We start from the raw sequence: 22,537 nt of genomic DNA on the forward strand, positions 1-22,537 counted from the left end.
CTTTTTTGTGGACTTTAGCGGAACTTGTTGTTGTGAACTTTAACGGTGTTTTCTTGTGGACTTTAGCGGAGGTAATTTTGTGGACTTTAGCGGAAATTTTGTGGACTTTAGCGGCGTTGTGGACTTTAGCGGAAAATTGTTGTGGACTTAAGCGGTGTTGTGGACTTTAGAGGAATTGTGGACTTTAACGGTGCCACACAGCCTCATCTGTTTAGTATTAATGCCAATCATTACGCTCTTGATTACGCTATACCTTTAGTGAAAAGCGGGAAAGAGTATACATAAAATATATGCATGTGAACAAATCCCTTAATTTAATTTAGTATTTATAAATAAAATTTCAACAAAAGAAATCTGACTATTTCCGTAGCGAAGAGGTATTAAGTTTCATCCTTGTCCGTCTGTACGTCCGTACGCGTCGCCCCAGAATTGATTACCTTTAGTATAAGTAAACAGAAATCTATGAAATTTTAACATAAGGTTTATTTCCACAAAAGAAAAGTTGGGATTGATTTTGGAGTTTTGGTCCCAACAGTTTAGGAATTGGGGCCTAAAAAAGGTCCCGAATAAGCATTTTTCTTGGTTTTTGCACAATAACTTTAGTATAAGTGAATAGAAATCTATAAAATTTTAACACAAGGGTTATGACCACAAAAAGAGGGTTAGGATTGAATTTGGGAGTTTTGATCCCAACAGTTTAGGAATAAGGGGCCAAAAGGGGCCAAAATTAAACTTTGTTTGATTTGATCAAAAAATGCATTATTGGGGTTCTTTGATATGCCAAATCTAACCGTGTATTTAGATTCTTAATTTTTGGTCCTGTTTTCAAATTGGTCTACATTAAGGTCCAAAGGGTCCAAAATAAAACTTAGTTTGATTTAACAAAAATTGAATTCTTGGGGTTCTTTGGTATGCTGAATCTTAACATGTATTTGGATTTATGATTATGGGCCCAGTTTTCAAGTTCGTCCAAACCGGGGTCCAAAATTAAAATTTGTTTGATTTCAACAAAAATTGAATATATGGGGTTCTTTGATATGATGAATCTAACCATGTATTTAGATTTTAGATTTTTGGGCCCCGTTATCAAATTGGTCTACATTGAGGTCAAAAGGGTCCAAAATTAAACTTTGTTTGATTTCATCAAAAATTGAATTCTTGGGATTCTTTGATATGCTGAATCTAACCATGTATTTCGATTTTGGATATTGGACCATAATAGGTAAATTTAATATGTTTAAGTTCTTAAACCATATTCATTCTGTGTCAGAAATCATTGCTGTGTCAAATATTTAATCACAATCCAAATTCAGAGCGGTATCAAGCTTGAATGTTGTGTCCATACTTGCCCCAACTGTTCAGGGTTCGACCTCTGCGGTCGTATCAAGCTGCGCCCAGCGGAGACTTTTATTTTTTTTTTGTTTCTCACCAGACGACCTTTTTGTAAGTCGGTTCTATATAATCTTTTCTTTTATATACGCTACCATGCAACCACCGACGCGATTAGTTCTATCATTACGAAACATGTTATATGATGGTATTGAAATGTCGGTATCATTTACAAATGGATTAAGCCAGCTCTCAGTAAATTATACCAAATTGTCTAAATGGTCATCTTCGCTAGGCAGAGGCTACGATCCAGTCCCCTCTTCTACACCCTTGCAACCCGCCCATGGTGGAGACGAGGGGACTGGATCATAACCCTTGACTAGCGAAGATGCTAAATGATTAGGTCCGGGAAGTAGACATATAAAAGTTTTATGATAAGCTGAATTTAAGCGTGTATTTATATTTTGGATATTGGACTATACAAAGTAAAAGTTCAATTTCAAATTTTTCAACTCTTTGGTCACATTAATCTGTGTCAGAAACCTATGATGTTCCAAATATTCAATCCCAATCCAAATTCAGAGCTATATATATATCAAGCTTGAATGTAGTGTTCATACTTGCCTCAACTATTCAGGGTTTGATCAATGCGATCATATCTAACTGCGCACTGCTTTTGAGCATTTTATTGAGATATTGTGTATTGAAAAAAGATATAGCTCGCTGGAGATTGGCAAGAACATAAATTGCGTACACATTTTAAATTTTTGTTTAAATCTTATTATTTTTTCTTATTTAAAAAAAATATATATAGACGGTGTAGACATGGAAGCAACGTCATCAAATTTATCACTACTATCAAGCGAGCAACAGCATGGTGAAATTAAAAAGGTAATACTTATTATTAAAACTATTGCATTTAATGTCGAAGGTAAAGCTGATTAATTTGTCGTTTCATGTGCAGTGGCAAACATCACATGCCTATTATGACGTGTACATTTTAATATGGTATGAAAATAAACCCTTCTTTGTACTAGAATCACACGCTGAGCTTGAGTTTTATAACGTATTATTCATAGGGTTATATTTCAGATAAACGTACTATCCTATCTTGACACACGGTTTAAACTTCGTGTCGACCAATCTTTGCTTTTTTACTCCCGAATGGCAATGTCAGCGCTACCTTAGATAGAAACAGTTTTAAGACAACACAGTTCTTATCCATTCTATCCTACTCTTCAGGTATTTGAAGATCAATTTGATTTCTTTTAAAATCTACGAACTTATCCACATGTCAAAATGATCGAAAGATTGTGTTCTGTTAGACACTTCTTGGTTTATACAACTAAAACAAAGTTTAACTCTATAGGTTGAGTTGAATAACATATTTAAGGTCATTACCTGATTGTCCTCTAGACGTATTAAATTTTATTATCTATTCCAGAAGCTTTACAAATTGGTTAAGATTTTCCTCGGATGTGTCATACTGGGATTGGCATGTTATATAAGTTATTCCATTTCTCAAACAAAGTAAGTACTTAGAGCAAGGATATCACAACACAGAATGTGTGTTGAAAGGAAAACAACAATAATCAATAGAACAAAGTGATAAAGTCTTCATGGTGTTTCTTGATCATACCAACTGCTAGAAGGTCTTCAGAAGGAACCAACAAACTCATTTGTTACAATAAGATTAAGATTAATGGGAGTAAACTTCTTGAGTGGTAATGGACTTTGAACGTCCTGTTGTTGCTTTGTTTCTTTGCTTATCTGATCCTAATACAATCAAAATATGAAATGTGAATCAGAATCGAAATGTGAAATGTGAATCAGAATCGAAACAGAACAGAACTTCAAATGCTGTCACAAATTGACCGAATGACTTATTATAAAATTTTGTAACTCATTAACAGTCATAGTAAGAACACAGGCTTAGAAAATCCTTTTTTTCTTCTCCAATTATTATTATATAGTATTTTACAAAATTGTTGTTCATACTGCATATTCGAGTTATGAGTAGATATAGGAAGATGTGGTGTGAGTGCCAATGAGACAACTCTCCATACAAATAACAATTTAAAAAGTAAACCATTATAGGTTAAAGTACGGCCTTCAACGTCTTTATTATAAAATTTGTGATGGCATTTAGTTACTTTTTGGGATCATGATTTTGAGCACGCATATGCCAAAGTACATTCTATAGTAAATATTGTCGATGTAAAGCTTCTGTTATTTCATCCTGACACGTTTCATGATCTTCATTTGTAGTGAAATAAAGAAAAATATGGTAAAACAAACACTCATTGGAAGTGAATCAGAAAAGCTGCTAGCCAGTTCAGTTAAAAACATGGACTTACATGTCGGTAAGTGCGTATGTAGTGTTTAGGCAGCAACCATTTGATTTCCGGGGGGGGGGGGGCTATGTTTTTTTTTTTGAAAATAAAGTTTGTTTCCAGGTTTTGGTGAAAAAAATAATTTGTTTTGGACCCTGAGTAAAAAAAATTGTTTGTTTCACCCTCAGCTGCCACTATATGTAATGCTAAAATTGAAAGAAAAAAATTGTCTTCGGTTTGTCGCTAAAAAAATAGATTGTTCTTCGCCGAAGGCGAAAAAAAAAGTTTGCACAGAAAAAAAAAACCATAGCCCCCACCAGAAAATCAAATGGTTGCTGCCTTAGTTTCTAGAATGATTTTAGCCAGAAAATAATTACATTCCTCTTTGCAACGATCAGAGCATTTCAGCTTATTACCAGTTTGGTAAAACTTTTCTTGACTCTATATGTTTGTCTTGCTCATACATTGTTGTCATACAATGGAATTCTATGCGACCGTCATACAACTGCAAGAGAGATTTTGCTAGCTTTGAAACCAGGTTTAATCTAGAATTATCTGCCATAAAGAAATGCCTGTATAGTATCAAGAATATGACACTGTTTCCGTTCGTTTTATGTGTTTGAGCTTTTGATATTTTTTCATTTGATAAAAGACTTTCCTTTTGAATTTTCCGTTCTATGCTACGAAAGCCGAGAAGGATCATTCAAAATTCAAAATTCAAAATTCAAAATTCAAAATTCAAAATTCAAAACTCAAAAATAAATATTGCGAAATCATAACACGTGTTTCCGGTATGAAGAACTGTCATCCTGACACCTTTTAGACAGTTCTACCCTAGAACAGTTTTAGACAGTTCTATCTAGAACTGACCAAAGTTTTAGACAGGTCTACGACTAGAACAGTTCTACGACTAGAACAGTTCTACGACTAGAACAGTTCTACGACTAAAACAGTTCTACGATTAGAACTGATTTGGTCAGTGCTACTGCTAGAATTGATTTAGTCAGTTCTATTCATAGCAAAGCTTTAAGAACTCTTTGTCTTAAATATAGATAAGTCAAAAGAATATAATATATTTTGCGTGTGGCTTTATCAACGATAGTTATAACACTGAATGGTGACCAGTGAGATGTCCTAACTGCAGTGACGTCATTTAGAACTGTTCTATAATCCTGACAGGTTTGGTCAGTTCTATGGCTAGAACAGTTTTTGACAGTTCTGCTGACAGTTCTACGGTTAGAACTGATTTTGTAATTTCTGCTGACAAACTGATTTTGGACATGCAGTTCTACCTAGAACAGTTTTAGATAGTTCTACCCTAGAACTGATCCTGGCAGTTTTACTTAGAACAGTTCTAGGGCAGAACTGTTCTAGGTAGATAGGTTTTAGAACAGTCTAGAACAGTTCTTTGACAGATTATTCTAAGAGTTCTATAATGAGAAGTTAGACGTGATCTCCACTGTATAACGGCAATAACTTTAATAAACAAAAACACTTTTAATTTGTTCTTTAACACTTTTTATTAACATCTTGAAAGCTTCAGAGCAAAAGCTGATGACCAAATATTTACACAAAATAGACTGACACGACCGCAAGATAAATTAGATTAAAGCTAGATTCACACTGCTGATCAGATCTATTCTATACCCGATTACTCCAATTTCCACGATCAAGCGTAACCAATTTTTTGATCGGGCCTGTTTGCATTTGAAATTTCTACCCGACTGCTACCAGACCGTAAAAGACTCAAACTCGACCTTTAACGACTCCTTCACGACTTCTTCACGACTGATCATGGAATCCAGCCACTAATTCAATATCTTTTCGATGATCCCGACCAATTTACGATCCTTACATGATCTTTACTCGATTTTCTCGACTAAGTACCCGGCCACGTCCACTTGTATTTTTGTCCATCTGATGAGTTAAGCCTTTTTCAACTGATTGTTATAGTTCGTTCTTATGTTGTACTGTTATACCAATGTCCTAGGTTAGGGGGAGTGTTGGGATACCGCTAACATGTTTAACCCCGCCACATTATTTATGTATGTGCCTGTCCCAAGTCAGGAGCCTGTAATTCAGTGGTTGTCGTTTGTTTATGTGTTACATATTTGTTTTTCGTTAATTTTTTTTTATATTGATAAGGCCGTTAGTTTTCTCGTTTGAATTGTTTTACATTGTCATATCGGGGCCTTTTATAGCTGACTATGCGGTATGGGCTTTGCTCATTGTTGAAGGCCGTACGGTGACCTATAGTTCTTAAATTCTGTGTTATTTTGGTCTCTTGTGGACAGTTGTCTCATTGGCAATCATACCACATCGTCTTTTTTTATAAATCAACAATACTCGATCTCAACACGATCCTGAACAGACCAGATCGACATGATCGTATAATAGTATTGGTCGCAAAAATAATCGGTATTGGTCGGTCGAGAACATATTCAGTATCAAACGTACAATGAATAAAATGTCTTATTTTCGAGCCCCCGCCACAATAGAGGAACTTGTCCGTCTCATCGCCCGACAGTCCGTACGCTGTATAACTCTAGTTTTCCCCAACCAATAGTATATAAAACTTATATGCAATGCTTTGCACCACAAAACACAGAAAAAATTAATCTGGGTTGTGTCAATTTTTCCGTTCTATCGTTATGCCCCTTTAGAAATGAAAAAAATAGCCGAATTTTTTGTTTCCATTTTATAAGTTATGTTTGCCTCAACAAAATGTTATGAAAATTACAAAATACTTATAACCCCAAAACTCAGATCAAGTTGGAATAGCGGGTCATCATACATTTATGTGTCCCGTGGACTAAACTTGAATTGTGGCGAAAAAAATGAACATGAAGCAACGACGCCGAGAAATATGTGTGAGGCTTCAGTTAGCTGACACGTCGATTCTTGTTCGAGAGGCCTGAGAGGCAGTTGCGGGATGTTTTGTTTTGTTTCTTGTAGAAAAAAAAGCCTTAATTTGACAAAAGGGTCTAAGAGAACAGAAAATTGTAATGCAGCAAAATAAATTCTCCACAAAGCACAATATGAATGAAACAAGAGATTCTGAAGAGCTTGTGTTGCTCCCCTTGTTTTTTGGTTTTGGAAATCATGTAAAATAAGGTGAAAATCATAACAAATAGTACAAGATACCCATATAACGATTAAGACCAAGTTTGGTTTAATTTGGCCTAATAGTTAAATTAATAGTAGGTCATTCATGCAGTGTAGTCTTACATTAGTTACTGAAGACCACTTATCATTATTTAAATAAGTGTTCAAGTTGTGACCATTTGAAATTGTTTTTTTTTTATCATTTTCCAATGGACTTCTATACAGAAAACCCCTATGTTTATTTTCGTCCTGAATATGCATGAAATATTTGCCACTGGACGTTAATAATCAAATAATCAATCGATTTTTAGCCATGGCGGCAATGTTGGTTGGATGGCAGGATCATCGGATACATTTTTTAATCAAGATAGCCTACTGAAAATGGTGGCTAAGTTTAATTCTATGTGGCCCAGTTGATTGAGTGAAGAAGATTTTTTGTAAAAGTTTGCAAATTTAAAAAACAAAAAATTGTTAACAATTCAGTATAAAGGGCAATATCTCCTTAGGGGTCAATTGACCATTTTGGCTATGTTGCCTATTTGTTGATCTTACTTTGCTGAGCATTATTGCTGTTTACAGTTTATCTCTATCTATAATAATATTCAAGATAAACCAATAAGGCAAATTGTCCTTACAATTACCAATTCAGGGACAGCAACCCAACTACGGGTTGTCTGATTTGTCTGGAAATTTCAAGCAATATTTATCAAAAAATGTTTGACACCCAACAAAGGAAGTGAGGGGTTCCAAATCAACCAAGGCTACGAATGAGTCTGAAATGACAACGAATTTATGAATGGCGGTCAACAAATGGAGACATAAAGGCCAAACCCAGCAGGCAGGTTGCAGTCGTGCCTTGAAAAAAGTATTCAATATATCAGTCCGGCGAAACAGACACTCTGGTCAGATATGGGATTTGCATTCAAACCGTGAAACCAGCCCCCCCCCCAAAAAAAAAAATATACGCCGTTGTTTATTCATCATGTTCATTTATTGCTAGAAATGTTTTTTTCTAATAGCCAAAAAAAACCCCAAAAAAACGGACAAGATTATTGTTTTCAATGCAAATATATACCGCAAGAATCTTTGTTAAAGGCAAAACTCAGACTGCCTCCGTAAATCAAATGGTTCTTACCTTAGAATCAAAATCTATCTGGAGCTTACTGACTGGGGATCAATATTCAGCTATGTTATTAATACACTGGGGCGTGTGGGGTTTAACATTGCTTTCGTAGGTAAATAATATTAACGTGAAACTTTTTTCACGAGATTGTAATAGAGTATTACTTTCTGTTTAGTGAAATTGTGAAATAGAAGTCTATATGTTCTTGCTAAATCCTTTGTCGGTTTGAAGGTGTCATGCTTTTTATCCTCAGCCTAAGCAATGTGTTACTGTAATTTGAATTTCAAAATGACTTGAGTAACACTTTTTTCTCGACGCACGGGTCAACTCCACGTAGCAAATCACATGACTTTGACATAATCCATAATATATTACAGTAAATACGAGCGAAAAGTATCTTTATAAGTAAAGAATTGTCGCATGAAAATTAGATACACGCACGGAAAATCGAAAAGAGTCTAGTCTGATTAATCATTGTACAAAAAACAAAAGTGCAAACAAAAGGGGGGGGGGGGGCTACGCCCTCTACGCCCCCTCTGGATCCGCCACTGCAAGCATAAATTTATAGGAAAGAAATGCTGTAACAGAAAAGGGATGTCATGAGAAACGACCTTGAAATAACTAATTGAAAGAAATACATTCAATATTGTAACGTGACCGAGGGGAGGAACGACACCGACACAGACGGACAGACATAATCATACTATGGCACAACAATACGACAATGTATCCTATGGTTTTTCCCATGAACTAAATAATACGTTATTTGTTCCTTCACATTTACATTACTTGCATTGACAAACTTAGCTACAAAGTTTAAACATATAAACTTTAAAAACCAAGTCCTTCAGTATTTATACTGATTAAAATTTTAAACAATCAAGGAAAATTCTTACAGTCGTGACAGTACTACAGCTTCTAGTATCTTGACCAACTGACCTTTATCATAGAGTTTAATTACTTTCTCTTTAGACAAAACAAATAGGCATAACTAGTTTTATTACCCTACACCCCAAAACATCGTTACTTGTCTTAATTAATCTGACAGTTCAACTTTAACTGCAGATAATAAAACTAGCCATTTGTCAAATAAGCCTTGCGTCATGAATTTTCTATGTACACAAATAAACAGTTATAAAGCAAATGAGTAAGAGGTAAATATTTACAAAACATAAATATTTCAATACCGTTTTTCATCCTATTTTTTTTTTTGTGTAATTGCAACAAAATTGTTGGCTAATTTTCTTTAGCCTTTTTCTAATTATTATTCATTACTTCAATCAATAAATTAGTATACATTTCTAAACATTATAATAAACACTATAACATCTTAACCAGCAGCCATCCTTCACCGAGGTAAGTCGAGGCACAGAGACCACGTGACAAAGAAACGGCGGGAATCGGAATCGGAATTTTTGATGTTTTGAATTATGAATTATGAATCTTGAATTTTGAATTTTGAATTTTGAATGATCCTTCTCGGCTTTCGTACTATGCCATATTATATTTGGTTTTGCCATCTCTTATCTATCGTCTCTGGTTTAATACAGAACACATGTTGAAGTAGGTCCTTGTTTGGGATAAGATGTGGACAGATTGTTAACGTTATATTATTGATTTGGGGATGTACGGTGGGTGGGCGGGATTCTGCCAAACAGTGTCCGTTCATTAACATGAACACGCTTTGAAGTTGTTTTTTTCAAATTTAGATATGTTTTTTCTTGTGACCAAATGAATGTTAAATTCAATTTTCACTTTTTTCATGAACTGAACTCCTTTATCATGTTTAATCAGATAATAATCTATTTTTATTAATTGTATTATACTACATTGCATTTAAAGTTTTTGACATTGAGAAGTTACAGATCTGCATTAGTTTGTGACAAATGTAAGAAAAAATAGTTGGAACTATTAATTATATTTTGTTATAATTTGAAGATAGATATACATTGTGTTACATCATATCTAATTTTAGAGATCAATTAATCATATCTAATACTTGAATACTAAAGGGAAATAACTCAAACTTGTTACATGAACCATTACATGCATAAATAACATCAAAATTACTTTATAACTATTTTTTTAAAGTCATGTGTGGCATGAAGGTAGATATTAAAATTGTTTTGTGGTATTTTCGCGTCCGTACGTCCCAAAATTGGTTTCCGTTCTCTAACTTAAGTTTGCCCCAACCAAATGTTATGAATGAAACTTATACACAATGAATATTACCACAAAACACAGATTAAGTTTGAATGTTGGTGGCGTTAATTTTACTGTTCCAGAGTTATGCTTCTTTACATATAGAAAAGTTGCTAAATTTTGTGTTTCCGTTTTCTAACTTTAGGCTGCCTCAACCAAATGTTATGAAACTTATACACAATGCTTATTACCTTAAAATACAGACTTAGTTTGAATTTTGGTGGCGTCACTTTTGTCGTTCTAGAGACGGATATGCCTCTTAACAATTGGAAAAATTGCTGATTTTTTTGTTTTCGTTCTCTAACTTAAGTTTGCCTCAACTAAATGTAATGACACGTATCACTGGGGTAAAGCTGATGACCGTAACTGCATTCACGGTCATCCCAAGATTTCGGATGAAAAATTAGGTCAGTATCTGTATTGTCTGTTACAGTGTTTCTATATCATTTTCTTTACAAAATATACATTGATACGATGTAAATTTATAAAACATTTACACAGAAATCACAAATTACTACCGAAAAATGTTCAGGAAACGCGAAATTCAATTTGAAAAAATCGCGAAGATGTCCGTAGACAATATCAAAATATTTTCAAGATGACCGTAACATAAAACAAGGATGACCGTGATTGGTAAACAGATGACCGTAACTTGTAAAAGATGACCGTAATTTGTAAAGAATGACTGTAATTTATAAAGGATGATCGTAACTTTTAAATGATGACCCTCAATTCTAAGAATATCCGTATTTGTATTCATAGCTTTTTGTTGTGTTTGTCTCAATAGGGGTTTAGTTAGTGGATATAAACATGTTTTATCAATTTATTTTTAACTATTTGCCGTATTTTGAGTTCATTACAATGATAGTAAATTGCAAATTTCTCGTAAACAATGAAAAATTTATTGATAAAAACGACTTTAAAATTTGAATACAAATTGACAGAGATACGACGAAAAGTTGAAGAAACAAGAATGTGTCCCTCTGATGTGTCTCTAGTACATGCCTCATCTACACTATAATTTTATATGTTCAGTGAACCGTTAAAATGGGAAAAAACTGTAATTTGGCATTATGATTAGAAAGATCATATCATAGAAAACATGTGTACTAAGTTTCAAGTTAATTGGACTTCAACGTCATCAAAAACCTTCTCGACCAAAAACTTTAACCTAAGGTGGCACAAACGGACGAACGAACAGACGAACGGACGAACAAACGAACGGACGCACAGACCAGAAAACATAATGCCAATGAATGGAGCATTAAAAACACTAATCAAACATATGAATATCCGGTAATCGAGCCTATGTGTATGGTTCCAGAGGAAGCAGATTAAAATCTTAGTTTGTCTTTATATATGAATAACATTGCTGTATATACAAATTGACAAGGTTTCCCCCAGCGGTGGATCTCCTTTTTATTTATCGATCAGTGCATTTGAATGGGGACACATAGTTTGAACCCCCTTTACCCTGGGTTGGGATCCCCCTTTTTTTAAATGGCTTAATCCGCCCCTGCCCCTTGTGATACGCTATACGCACAAGACTATTTTAAGGATCTATTTTGCTGGAGCTCGACTTCACTGGTTTGGTCGTAATATTTTAAAAACAGGTTCTGTTATTTTACTTGCAAGACAAAATAGAAGACAAATCAAAGACGATATAAATTAATATCAATGGGTGTACATCCATTGGAATTTAAAAAAAAATGCATTTATTATATGTCATTACAAGGAATTCAAGAAATAAACAAAAATCTTTTGGCTTTTAGTTGGAGGCTATGCAGCACACTTTTTTTTATTTATTATACTTGTAAGGTGTCATTTAATCGCGCTTTTGTTGCATGTTTCCCCCACTTTTTCATGTGCAAGTCTTGTTGTATGTTCATTTTAAAAATTATATACCCTCTACCGTAAAAAAAGATATATATGGTGAACTTTGTATTTAAAGCACTTCTTATTTTCTCCTACCTATAGGATAATACTCTCACATCAATACGTTTTATATCAACACCATTAATCATTTGATAAAAAAAAGTAGTTATACAAATACGGATATTTCTTAGAATTGACGATCATCCCTTAAAAGTTACGGTCATCATTTAGAAATTACGGTCATCCTTTATAAATTACGGTCATCTTTTAACCAATTACGGTCATCCTTGTTATGAATTGCTGATTCTGTTACGGTCATCTCGAGTGTGATTTACGGTCATCTTAGCGATTTTTTTAAATCAAATTTCCTGTTTCATGCACATTTCTCGGAAGTAATTTGTGATTTCCGTGTGAATCTTTTATAAATTTACATCGTATCAATGTCTCCTTTGTAAAGAAAATGATATAGAAACACTGTAACAGACAATACAGATACTGACCTAATTTTTCATCCGACATCTTGGGATGACCGTGAATGCAGTTACGGTCATCAGCTTTACCCCAGTGACGTATTAATACACAATGCTAATTACCACAAAACTTAGATCAAGTACACATTTTTACAGTTCTTGAGTTATGTCCCTTTATAATATTATATGCAAGCGGGGGCATCATCTGTGTCCCATGGACACATTCCCCATTTATTTTCATTATTAATTAGATAATAATCTATTTTAAATATTAAATAACAATCCAAATTCAGAGCTGGTTTAAGCTTAAATGTTGTGTTCATACTTGCTCTACTGTTCAGGGTTCGACCTCTGCAGGAAAATCCGGTTTGCCTCACTCAACAGCCTTTTGTTTTGATTTGTTAGAGATATATATATGAATGAAGTAAGATTAATTTATATCCCATTTTGTGACTCTAACGAATGTTTACGTCATACAGATTATCAAGTTAGGTTTTGCATTGCTCTTGTAGATTCCTGTCTAATACTGCAATGACTAAACCTACAAATTTGACTCGGTGTTTGGAATGCTCATCTTGCTGTTGTGTGTTAGTCTCTATGTGTTAGACTTTGACTACTGAAAATTGTAGTATGCACATGAAGTTTTTAACCTGTTCAATTTAAATGCATTGAAGGAGCATAGCTAGATTTTGATAATTGATTTGTTGATTGTAAGTGTCTCAGCATACTTCGACTATATAACACAGGTCAATTTTTATTTGTTGAGGAAGCCGAATTGCCCATGAAGGACCACTTTTCATCGGCAGGAAAATTAACACTCCTAGTTAATTCATAACCGAGACGAACACACTTGGCGAGTGTGGAATGTAGTGCTGACAGGCTATTGATACGGTATAGATGAACTACTATCGTACGTACCCCTCCATGTTATCTGAAGCTAGATGATAATTGATGCAAAATGATACGTTGTGATCATTTCAAGGCATTTCAATTAATGCCAGACAACAGTTGTATCTAAGAGCATGATCGTGCCTTTGAACGAAGATTTCTGGAAAAAATAACCCAACAAAACATAGCATACATGTATATGGATTTGTATGTTCAAAATAGAAATGATAGTTAACTATTGAGTACACTTTTGCTGTAAATTTACCGACCACAAATTAAAAGACGAGCATCTCAAATTAAAATATAATCAATTAAAGCCTATTGACATTTCAAAAGAAGTTAATAAACTATTATGAATTTTATTGGAAATAATAAGAGATAGCAGAATCTGTTATCAACAAAAATGATCACCAATACAGCATATACAAGATTTTCACAAAAGCTAAAATATGTTCAACAGTATCAAATTATATCATAAATTGACTCGATCCTTATAGTAGTAATTGTTCTTTAATGATGACAAAATTGATACGATTGTCTTGACAAGAGAAAGAAAAACTGTAACTGAAATAGCACAAATGACCACTTATACAAAATCTTCAAACATTACACTTACTCTACTGCAATAACCAATTGACTTTTTGTAAAAGTTATTGCCCCGTAATGTCGATTTGTATCTTCTTTTTATATTTCTGCATATTATCTGAAGTTTTGAAAGTAGGTCCCTACTTAGGGACCTTTTTGGGGCTAAAAACATAAAATAAGTGTAATATGCACTTTTCAAACGGTTACTGGCGTGGGGCATGTATATTTTGTAGTTGTTGTAAAGTGTAAGGGTTGGATATTTTCGATGCTGTATTCTCTCTATTAATTGTCTATCATAAAATGATAGTATGGATCCAAAGCTATGAACTGATAAATTTGATGTGGGACTTGTCAATAGAAAATAGACTTGGAAAATTCTCGCTGTTTTGTTGTAAATATAAAAAAGAAGATGTGGTATGATTGCCAATGAGACAACTATTCACAAAAGACCAAAATGACACAGACGTTAACAACTATAGGTCACCGTACGGCCTTCAACATTGAGCAAAGCCCATACCGCATAGTCAGCTATAATAGGCCCCGATAAGACAATGTAAAACAATTCAAACGAGAAAACTAACGGCCTTATTTATGTAATAAAAATGAACGAAAAACAAATATGTAACACATAAACAAACGACAACCACTGAATTACAGGCTCCTGACTTGGGACAGGCACATACATAAATAATGTGGCGGGGTTAAACATGTTAGCGGGATTCCAACCGTCCCCCTAACCTGGGACAGTGGTATAACAGTACAACATAAGAACGAACTATAAAAATCAGTTGAAAAAGGCTTAACTCATCAGATGGACAAAAATACAAGTGGATGTGGCCGGGTAAGTTAAGTTATCATAACTTCACATATGTCTCTTTGTAAACAAGATATACGCCGGGGTATTCAATGAAATTTACAATACGGCCGGCACAAGTTGAAAAAGACAAACAAGCAATTTCTTATCCAAATGTTTGGTTGATTTGTTTCACCCAACAAAATTAAGGGAAGTGAGGGGTTCCAAAAAGGCTAAGAATGAGTCTGAAATGTCAACTAATTTATGAATGACGGTCGACAAATGGAGACATAAAGGCCACACCATCAGGCAGGTTGCAGTCTGGTCTTGAAAAAAAGTATTTAATATATCAGTTCGGCGAAACAGGCATTCCGTTCAGACATGCAAACCCCTGCCACCAAAAAAAATGCCCGTTTTTATTCATCATGTTCATTTAATGCTAAATAATTCTGATGTAAATTTTTGTTTCTAATAGGAAAAACAGTGGACATGATAATTGTTGTCAATCCAGATACAGCCAGAATTTTTGTTTAAGGCAAAAATCCGAGTTACATGTATATTTTTTTCTCAAATAAACTGTCTCCTCAGATATGGTTCGTACCTTAGACTTTAAATATATCTAGAGCTTATACTGACTGGGGATCATTATTCAGCTATGTTATTTTAAAATTGGCTGGGGCGTTTGGGGTTAAACATGTTTTCGTAGGTAAATAATATTGCCGTGAAACTTTTTTTCATGTGAGTTTAATAGTCTATAGATTGTTTGGTGGAATAGTGAAATAGAAGTTAAATACGTTCTTGCTCAGTCCTGTGTCGCTTTGAAGGTGTCATGATTGTCATCCTCAGCCTAAGCAATGTGTTACTGTAATTTGAATTTCAAAATGACTAAGCGACGTTTTTTTCGACGCACTGTTCAACTCCACCATAGAGAATGACATGACTTTGACAATCAGTAAATTCCAGCGAAAAATATCTTTATAAGTAAAGAATTGTCGCATGAAAATTAAACACGCTCGTGTATGTAACAATGTTTTAGATTTTAACGAGAGAAATTTATGTATTACTGAAAAATTATTACACCAGGGTTTTTGATATCACAAACTAGTCAAAACATTTACTAAATTTTATCATCGGTATAAAGACATCATTCGTAAATATAGCTCAACACGCATGCAGACTTCTAATACGTTCAGGTATTTCACATCCAATTTTTTATGGAAATATTCTTTATAAAGCACAAAGGTGTCAGTATTTACCTCAGAAACTTACAAATCCTTTGAATAGACTTATTAAGAAGGGATATAATTACGATACTGTTGTCAAGTCATTAAAGATTGCATATTTTGGCGTTAATATTAAGTCACTGATAAGGTCTTTGCATCGGAACTAAACACATTTATTCTAAAAACAGTACTAGTTGTTGGCATGACACGGGTTATGTTCTTCTCATATATGTTATGATGGTATGATAATAAACCCCTAACGGGAAGGATTGTGCCTGATGTTCATATGATGAAATCATAATCTTTCAGTCAGTTTAATTGAAGTCTGGAGCTGGCATGTCAGTTAACTGCTAGTAGTCTGTTGTTATTTATGTATTATTGTCATTTTGTTTATTTTCTTTGGTTACATCTTCTGACATCAGACTCGAACTTCTCTGGAACTGAATTTTAATGTGCGTATTGTTATGCGTTTACTTTTCTACATTGGCTAGAGGTATAGGGGGAGGGTTGAGATCTCACAAACATGTTTAACCCCGCCGCATTTTTGCGCCTGTCCCAAGTCAGGAGCCTCTGGCCTTTGTTAGTCTTGTATTATTTTAATTTTATTTTCTTGTGTACAATTTGGAAATTAGTATGGCGTTCATTATCACTGGACTAGTATATATTTGTTTAGGGGCCAGCTGAAGGACGCCTCCAGGTGCGGGAATTTCTCGCTACATTGAAGACCTGTTGGTGACCCTCTGCTGTTGTTTTTTATTTGGTCGGGTTGTTGTTCTTTGACACATTCCCCATTTCCTTTCTCAATTTTACAGTACACGGGAAATGGCAAAGTTCAGGAGGTCTAGTCTTATTAATCATTTTACCCCCCCCCCCCAAAAAAAAAGCCCGAGCAAAAAGGGGGGGGGGGGCGTACGCCCTCTACACCCCCCTCTGGATCCGCCACTGGTATTTTCTAGTTGAACATTAGTTATTGTGTTCCATTATATTTTTCGTTTATTGTGTAATTTAAAACAAAGACCGTTGATTTTCTCTTATACATGTCACCATATATATCTTGTCGTCAATTCTTGGCTTTTATTATGCATATATATATTAAGCTTAGTATACTAGACTCGTTATCGGTTTTAATCCGTGTTGAAATAGTTAAGGGGAATGACCCGTTATTGTAAAAATGTTTATAATTTTAGATTTTTAATGCACAGTTGTATCATTCTCAACAATACCGAATCTCAGTTTTTCTTTATCTAAAGATGTTAAACTGTACTAAAAAGAGTTATGCAAAAGAGAGGCAAAATATACCAAAGGGATAGAAAACACAGAAAACTTAAGACTGAGCAACACGAACCCCACAAAAACTGGGGTGATCTCAGGTGCTCCGAAAGAGTAAGCAGATCCTGCTCCAATTAATTGTGGCACCCGTCGTGTTAGTACAAACCGTATGCAGGTGCTGCTGGAATGTTGCTACATAAAAATAAAAAGTTCACAATTTGGAATCTGAAATAATCACTGCAATATAAAATGTGGAATAGTATGCAAAAGTCCACAGAAATGAATGTTGTCAACAAGCAGTAATCATATCAGTTTACAAAAATCTTTATCTGACACAAACTGATTCCTCTCGTATGTGTGTACAACTTTCTATCAAAGTTTTGGCTAAAAGGAAATTAAGACGTTTTTAGATGACGTCACCATTAACAGTAGACGTGACGTCATGAACCCCCTAGGAAATTTACTAACCCCTTACGGATCCATAGGGGATCAGTAGTTAACCGTATAACGAACTTCGCTTTTTTCTTTGCTTCTCTTTATTTTTTCCCCATTATTCTGTATTATTTATAATTTAACAAACAAATATTATAAGTTATATGGTTTGCTACTGACCCCCTAGTAAAAGCCATAGGGGGTGAGGCCAGAGGCCGAATCACTCGATTTTAGTCACCCTCTATGGTCCGTAGGGGGTTAATAGTTAACCGTATAACGAATTTATCGCACGCTGGACTTTATATCTGCTGAGTTTTGTTGAAAAAGTAAAAAATGAAACACAAAAACATTAATAGATGACGTCACAATTAACAGTAGACGTGACGTCATGAACCCCCTAGGAAATTTACTAACCCCTTACGGATCCATAGGGGGTCAGTAGTTAACCGTATCACGAACTTCACTTTTTTTCTTCGCTTCTCTTAATTTCCCCCCATTATTCTGTATTATTTATAATTCAACAAACAACCATTATAAGTTATATGGTTCGCTACTGACCTCTTACGGATCCATAGAGGGTTAGTAAAATCCATAGGGGGTGAGGCCTGAGGCCGAATCACTCTCGATTTTATTCACCCTCTGTGGTCCGTAGTTGGTTAATGGTTAACCGTAAAACGAATTTATCGAACGCTTGACTTTATCTGCTGCGTTTGTTGATAAATAATAAACAACTAAACACAAAAACATTAACAGATGACGTTTTGATTGGTTTAAAGCCGTCACGTGGTGACCCCCTATGGATCCGTAGGGGGATAGTAAATTTCATAGGGGGTTCATGACGTCACGTCTACTGTTAATGGTGACGTCATCTAAAAACGTCTTAATTTCCTTTTAGCCAAAACTTTGATAGAAAGTTGTACACACATACGAGAGGAATCAGTTTGTGTCAGATAAAGAAATATATATAATAGCTTCATTGAACTTCCTGCCATTGTTATATTGGACCGCTTTTTCATTTAAAAGATTGATTGTTATTAAGTATAGCTCTGTATCTTTCAGGTATGAGGAATGAAGATCACTTACGGAAATGTCAGGGATCTCAATTAAAACGGACATTTCCCGATGTAGACTATGCTTTCTTTGGATATAACATTTTAAAAGGATATCCCCTCTCTATAGGACATGACCCAGGATTCACTTTGCCAATTTTTAAAGCAGATTATAGAGAAGGCCTCCAGACTTCAGATTGTAGGTACTTTATTCCCAGAGGGTTAGTTATCGTTCCGGATGTTTCGTGTATAACTGACTTTACTTCTAAAACGATACAAACAAGATATGAACTCATAAAATCTTTGTCAATCTCAGCAAGCGTAAAAGTAAGTACACCGACAATATCGTCAGGAGGCAAAAAATCCAAATACTATGGAACGCCGTAGCTGCCTTATGTGTACTTGTTTTTAGATACGCTTATACTTTTCAATATATGCACATAGTTTTTCTATATATGCACATACTTTTTCTCTATATGCACATAGTTTACTTTATATGCACATAGTTTTTCTATATATGCACATAGTTTTACTCTATATGCACATAGTTTACTTTATATGCACATAGTTTACTTTATATGCACATAGTTTTTCTATATATGCACATAGTTTACTTTATATGCACATAGTTTTTCTATATATGCACATAGTTTACTTTATATGCACATAGGCCATGTGAGCTTTTGTCATCACTTGGCGTCCGTCGTCCGTCCGTCCGTAAACTTTTACATTCTGATCTTCTCTGAAACCCCTGGGTCAATTGAACTGAAACTTGGTATGAAGCATCCATGGGAGGTCCTTTACAAAATTTGCATAAATCATCCAGGTCCGTTAAAAATAAAATAGCTGCCATGAGGATTTACATGTTTTGATTGGTTGAAATTTAAAACTTCTTCTCCTCTGTAGCAGTAGAGCCAAATGAACTGAAACTTGGTATGAACCATCCATGGGAGGTCCTATACCAAGCATACCAGGTGAGGTTACAGGCTCACCACTTGAGCCTCTTGTTCTATAACAAATTGGTTATGTGATTAAAAGGAATCCACTGTATACTACTTGACTTTGACCTCATAAAACATTGCAAGTGCCAAATATGTCTTATTTCCATATTTATTAAGTTCACAGAAGACTTAACCCGTACATGTATTATTATGCTAAGCTCAAAGTGTAAATGCTTTATGCATTACAATTTACATCTACTTGTTAATAAAATGCAATCTTTTTGAATGAAATTTCATGTCATTTTTATGCCGCATCTTTGCAAATACAACAGCTTTTGAACACTTTGCAACACTAGTCCATCATTATATATAAAAGAACTGATAGGGGATAAAAAAAAAACACATGATATATCATCCCACCACAGAACAGCACAAGGACATGCACAAAACAACAGCCAAAGGTCACTGTAGTGGTCTTCAACAATGGCATCACCTACACTACCAAGTGAGTTCAAGCAGGCTCCTTACAAAAAGTGCAAGCAACTAGACATAAACAACCTGGAAGACACAGCGACAAAATGACCCCATGAAAACAAAACAACAAATAAAAAAAGACAGCCACTGAACACTGGATCCTGGCTTGGGACAGGCTCATAAAGTATGTCAAGGTCACAAACTCTTGTAACTGGGGGTACCTTATACGGAATAATTTACTATTTATGTTGATGGGTACGTGGGGTAGCCCTGTGTGAGCATTGCATAAAATACCTCTAGTTTTACTTTTATAACTACTACATGTCAATATGTTCTGTAATCAGAACCTGGTTTGAGACGAGCTATGTAATGCTAGATTGCCTATATTTTGTGGTTGCTGGTGAATAATAGAGAAAAGTTTAGGTACTAAGTTATCTTAACTGTTGATAAAGGTGCAGAATCAATACAAAATCTTCCTAGTACCAAAAACAATATTATGTCTTTAATCATGCTAAAACAACAACAACAACAATGTTTTACTTTAAATCACATGTAATTTTAATGATTTTGTTAATTTTAATTATTTGCCGAAATGATCTCCAAAGACTTTAAATAGTCATCAATACCAAAGTTCTCGCCTGTTCGATTCAATTCATTATTTAGGATCTCCCTACATTGTTCATTTATAAGATTTAAGGGTTGAAATATTGGCCTTTCTCCATCTCTGGTAGCTTCATTGTTCTGTTCTCCAACTCCTAATTCTGGTAATTCCGTCTCATTCATTTGCATGCCAACTGGGTTCTGAACTTGCCCTGAGCCCCAAAGCTGCAGGGGAGTAGCCTTAACGGTCCTTATTCTGTGACAACCCCATGCTGTAGACCACACATTCAGTCTTCTGTTAATTTCATCCTTGAAATTATAGTGCAGCGCTGCCAAAAGTAGATCCTTTAAGGGGTCAAGGATATCATGATCCTCCATGTAGTAGAAAAGATTATAAAAATAGCACAAGACGCCTTCAAAAATGTCCCTCCAGAGTCTTTCGATCCGTTGATTATGTGTACTGGGACCTGTGATCATGCCGCTTTCACCTCGTTTCGTCAGCATAAAATCTGCTACAGAAACATTTTCCCGTCCCTTGTCGGATCTTACTTTTAATGGTATGCCATAATTATCAACACCGGTGAGGAAGCTTTCCAAAACAGTTTTAGAAGTGTTATTGTCATTACACGAAAGAAACATAATCATCCTACTAAACCCGTCAATGCCACCAATTATTACAAACCTCCATCGAATTAGTTTATGGTTGGTGTCTATGTGCCACAAATGGTTAGGGGCCATTACGTTATAAGTTCTCCGATGGAGACGACCAGCTTTCCTTGCTCGAACTCCAAACGAATCTATTTCATGAATGCAGTCCCTTAGTCGCCATCGTTGTATTTTTAAACCCTTCGTTCTTAACAGTTGTCGAAGCATTTGCTCGCCACACATTGGGAAATCGTTAATGGTTTCCGAAACTACTCTTTCCAGATCACCATCGTCTATTTCTGAAAAGCCTTGTTTTGACAATCCAAACTGAGCCATTCGGCGATATATTGTGCGCTCTGATACTAATAAAAGTTTTGCAATATCGGATATTTGGAATCCACAATCTAACAAACTGTCTAATGTTAATTTATCAATATCAAATTTTGGTGCTCCAGAGTATCCTCCTTTTTTCTGTGGTTTGGATTTTCCATATTTTACACATTCTCATCATGTCGGTTGCGTTTGGAATACCTAAAAACTGCAAATTTTGTTTTGAAAGCAGACTTATTATATCAGGAGTTATAGCTTCCCGTTCAAAACTTTCGTAAACTTCTTGCAATCCCACTTTCCTTAAAACAGTCAGCATCAGTGGCTCTGCCATTTTATTTACCATTACGGTACCCAGGATTCCTTCAATCAGGAAATAGTAAAGTATATTGAATACAAGTATATCCTTGAAGAACTATCAAGAAAATAAGGGAAAAGTATACACACGGAGAACGATGTGTATACATAGTAAACTATGCGCATATATAGAAAAACTATGTGCATATAGAGAAAAACTATGTGCATATAAAGTAAACTATGTGCATATAGAGAACAAGTATGTGCGTATAGAGAAAAAGTATGTGCATATATAGTAAAACTATGTGCATATATAGAAAAACTATGTGCATATATAGAAAAACTATGTGCATATAAAGTAAACTATGTGCATATAAAGTAAACTATGTGCATATATAGAAAAAGTATGTGCATATATAGAAAAACTATGTGCATATATTGAAAAGTATAAGCGTATCTAAAAACAAGTACACATAAGGCAGCTTCGGCGTTCCATAAAATACGGTGGAAAATTTAAAGCTAGTGGTGGGTATCAGGATTCATCAAATGAATTATCGAACAGTAAGTCAGTTTACAT

At 34.8% G+C, this 22,537-nt stretch overlaps 1 long non-coding RNA gene across 1 annotated transcript; it reads left to right on the forward strand.

Annotated features, from left to right (window-relative positions):
• The first annotated feature begins 2,142 nt into the window (after nucleotides 1-2,142).
• On the forward strand, nucleotides 2,143-19,900 carry LOC143083151 (uncharacterized). The gene is made up of 4 exons (XR_012980571.1): nucleotides 2,143-2,220; nucleotides 2,774-2,859; nucleotides 3,598-3,692; nucleotides 18,687-19,900. It is a non-coding gene; the product is annotated as an uncharacterized LOC143083151 (long non-coding RNA).
• The last annotated feature ends 2,637 nt before the right edge of the window (nucleotides 19,901-22,537 follow it).

This window comes from Mytilus galloprovincialis, chromosome 7, assembly GCF_965363235.1.
Source record: "Mytilus galloprovincialis chromosome 7, xbMytGall1.hap1.1, whole genome shotgun sequence".
Lineage (NCBI taxonomy): Eukaryota > Metazoa > Mollusca > Bivalvia > Mytilida > Mytilidae > Mytilus > Mytilus galloprovincialis.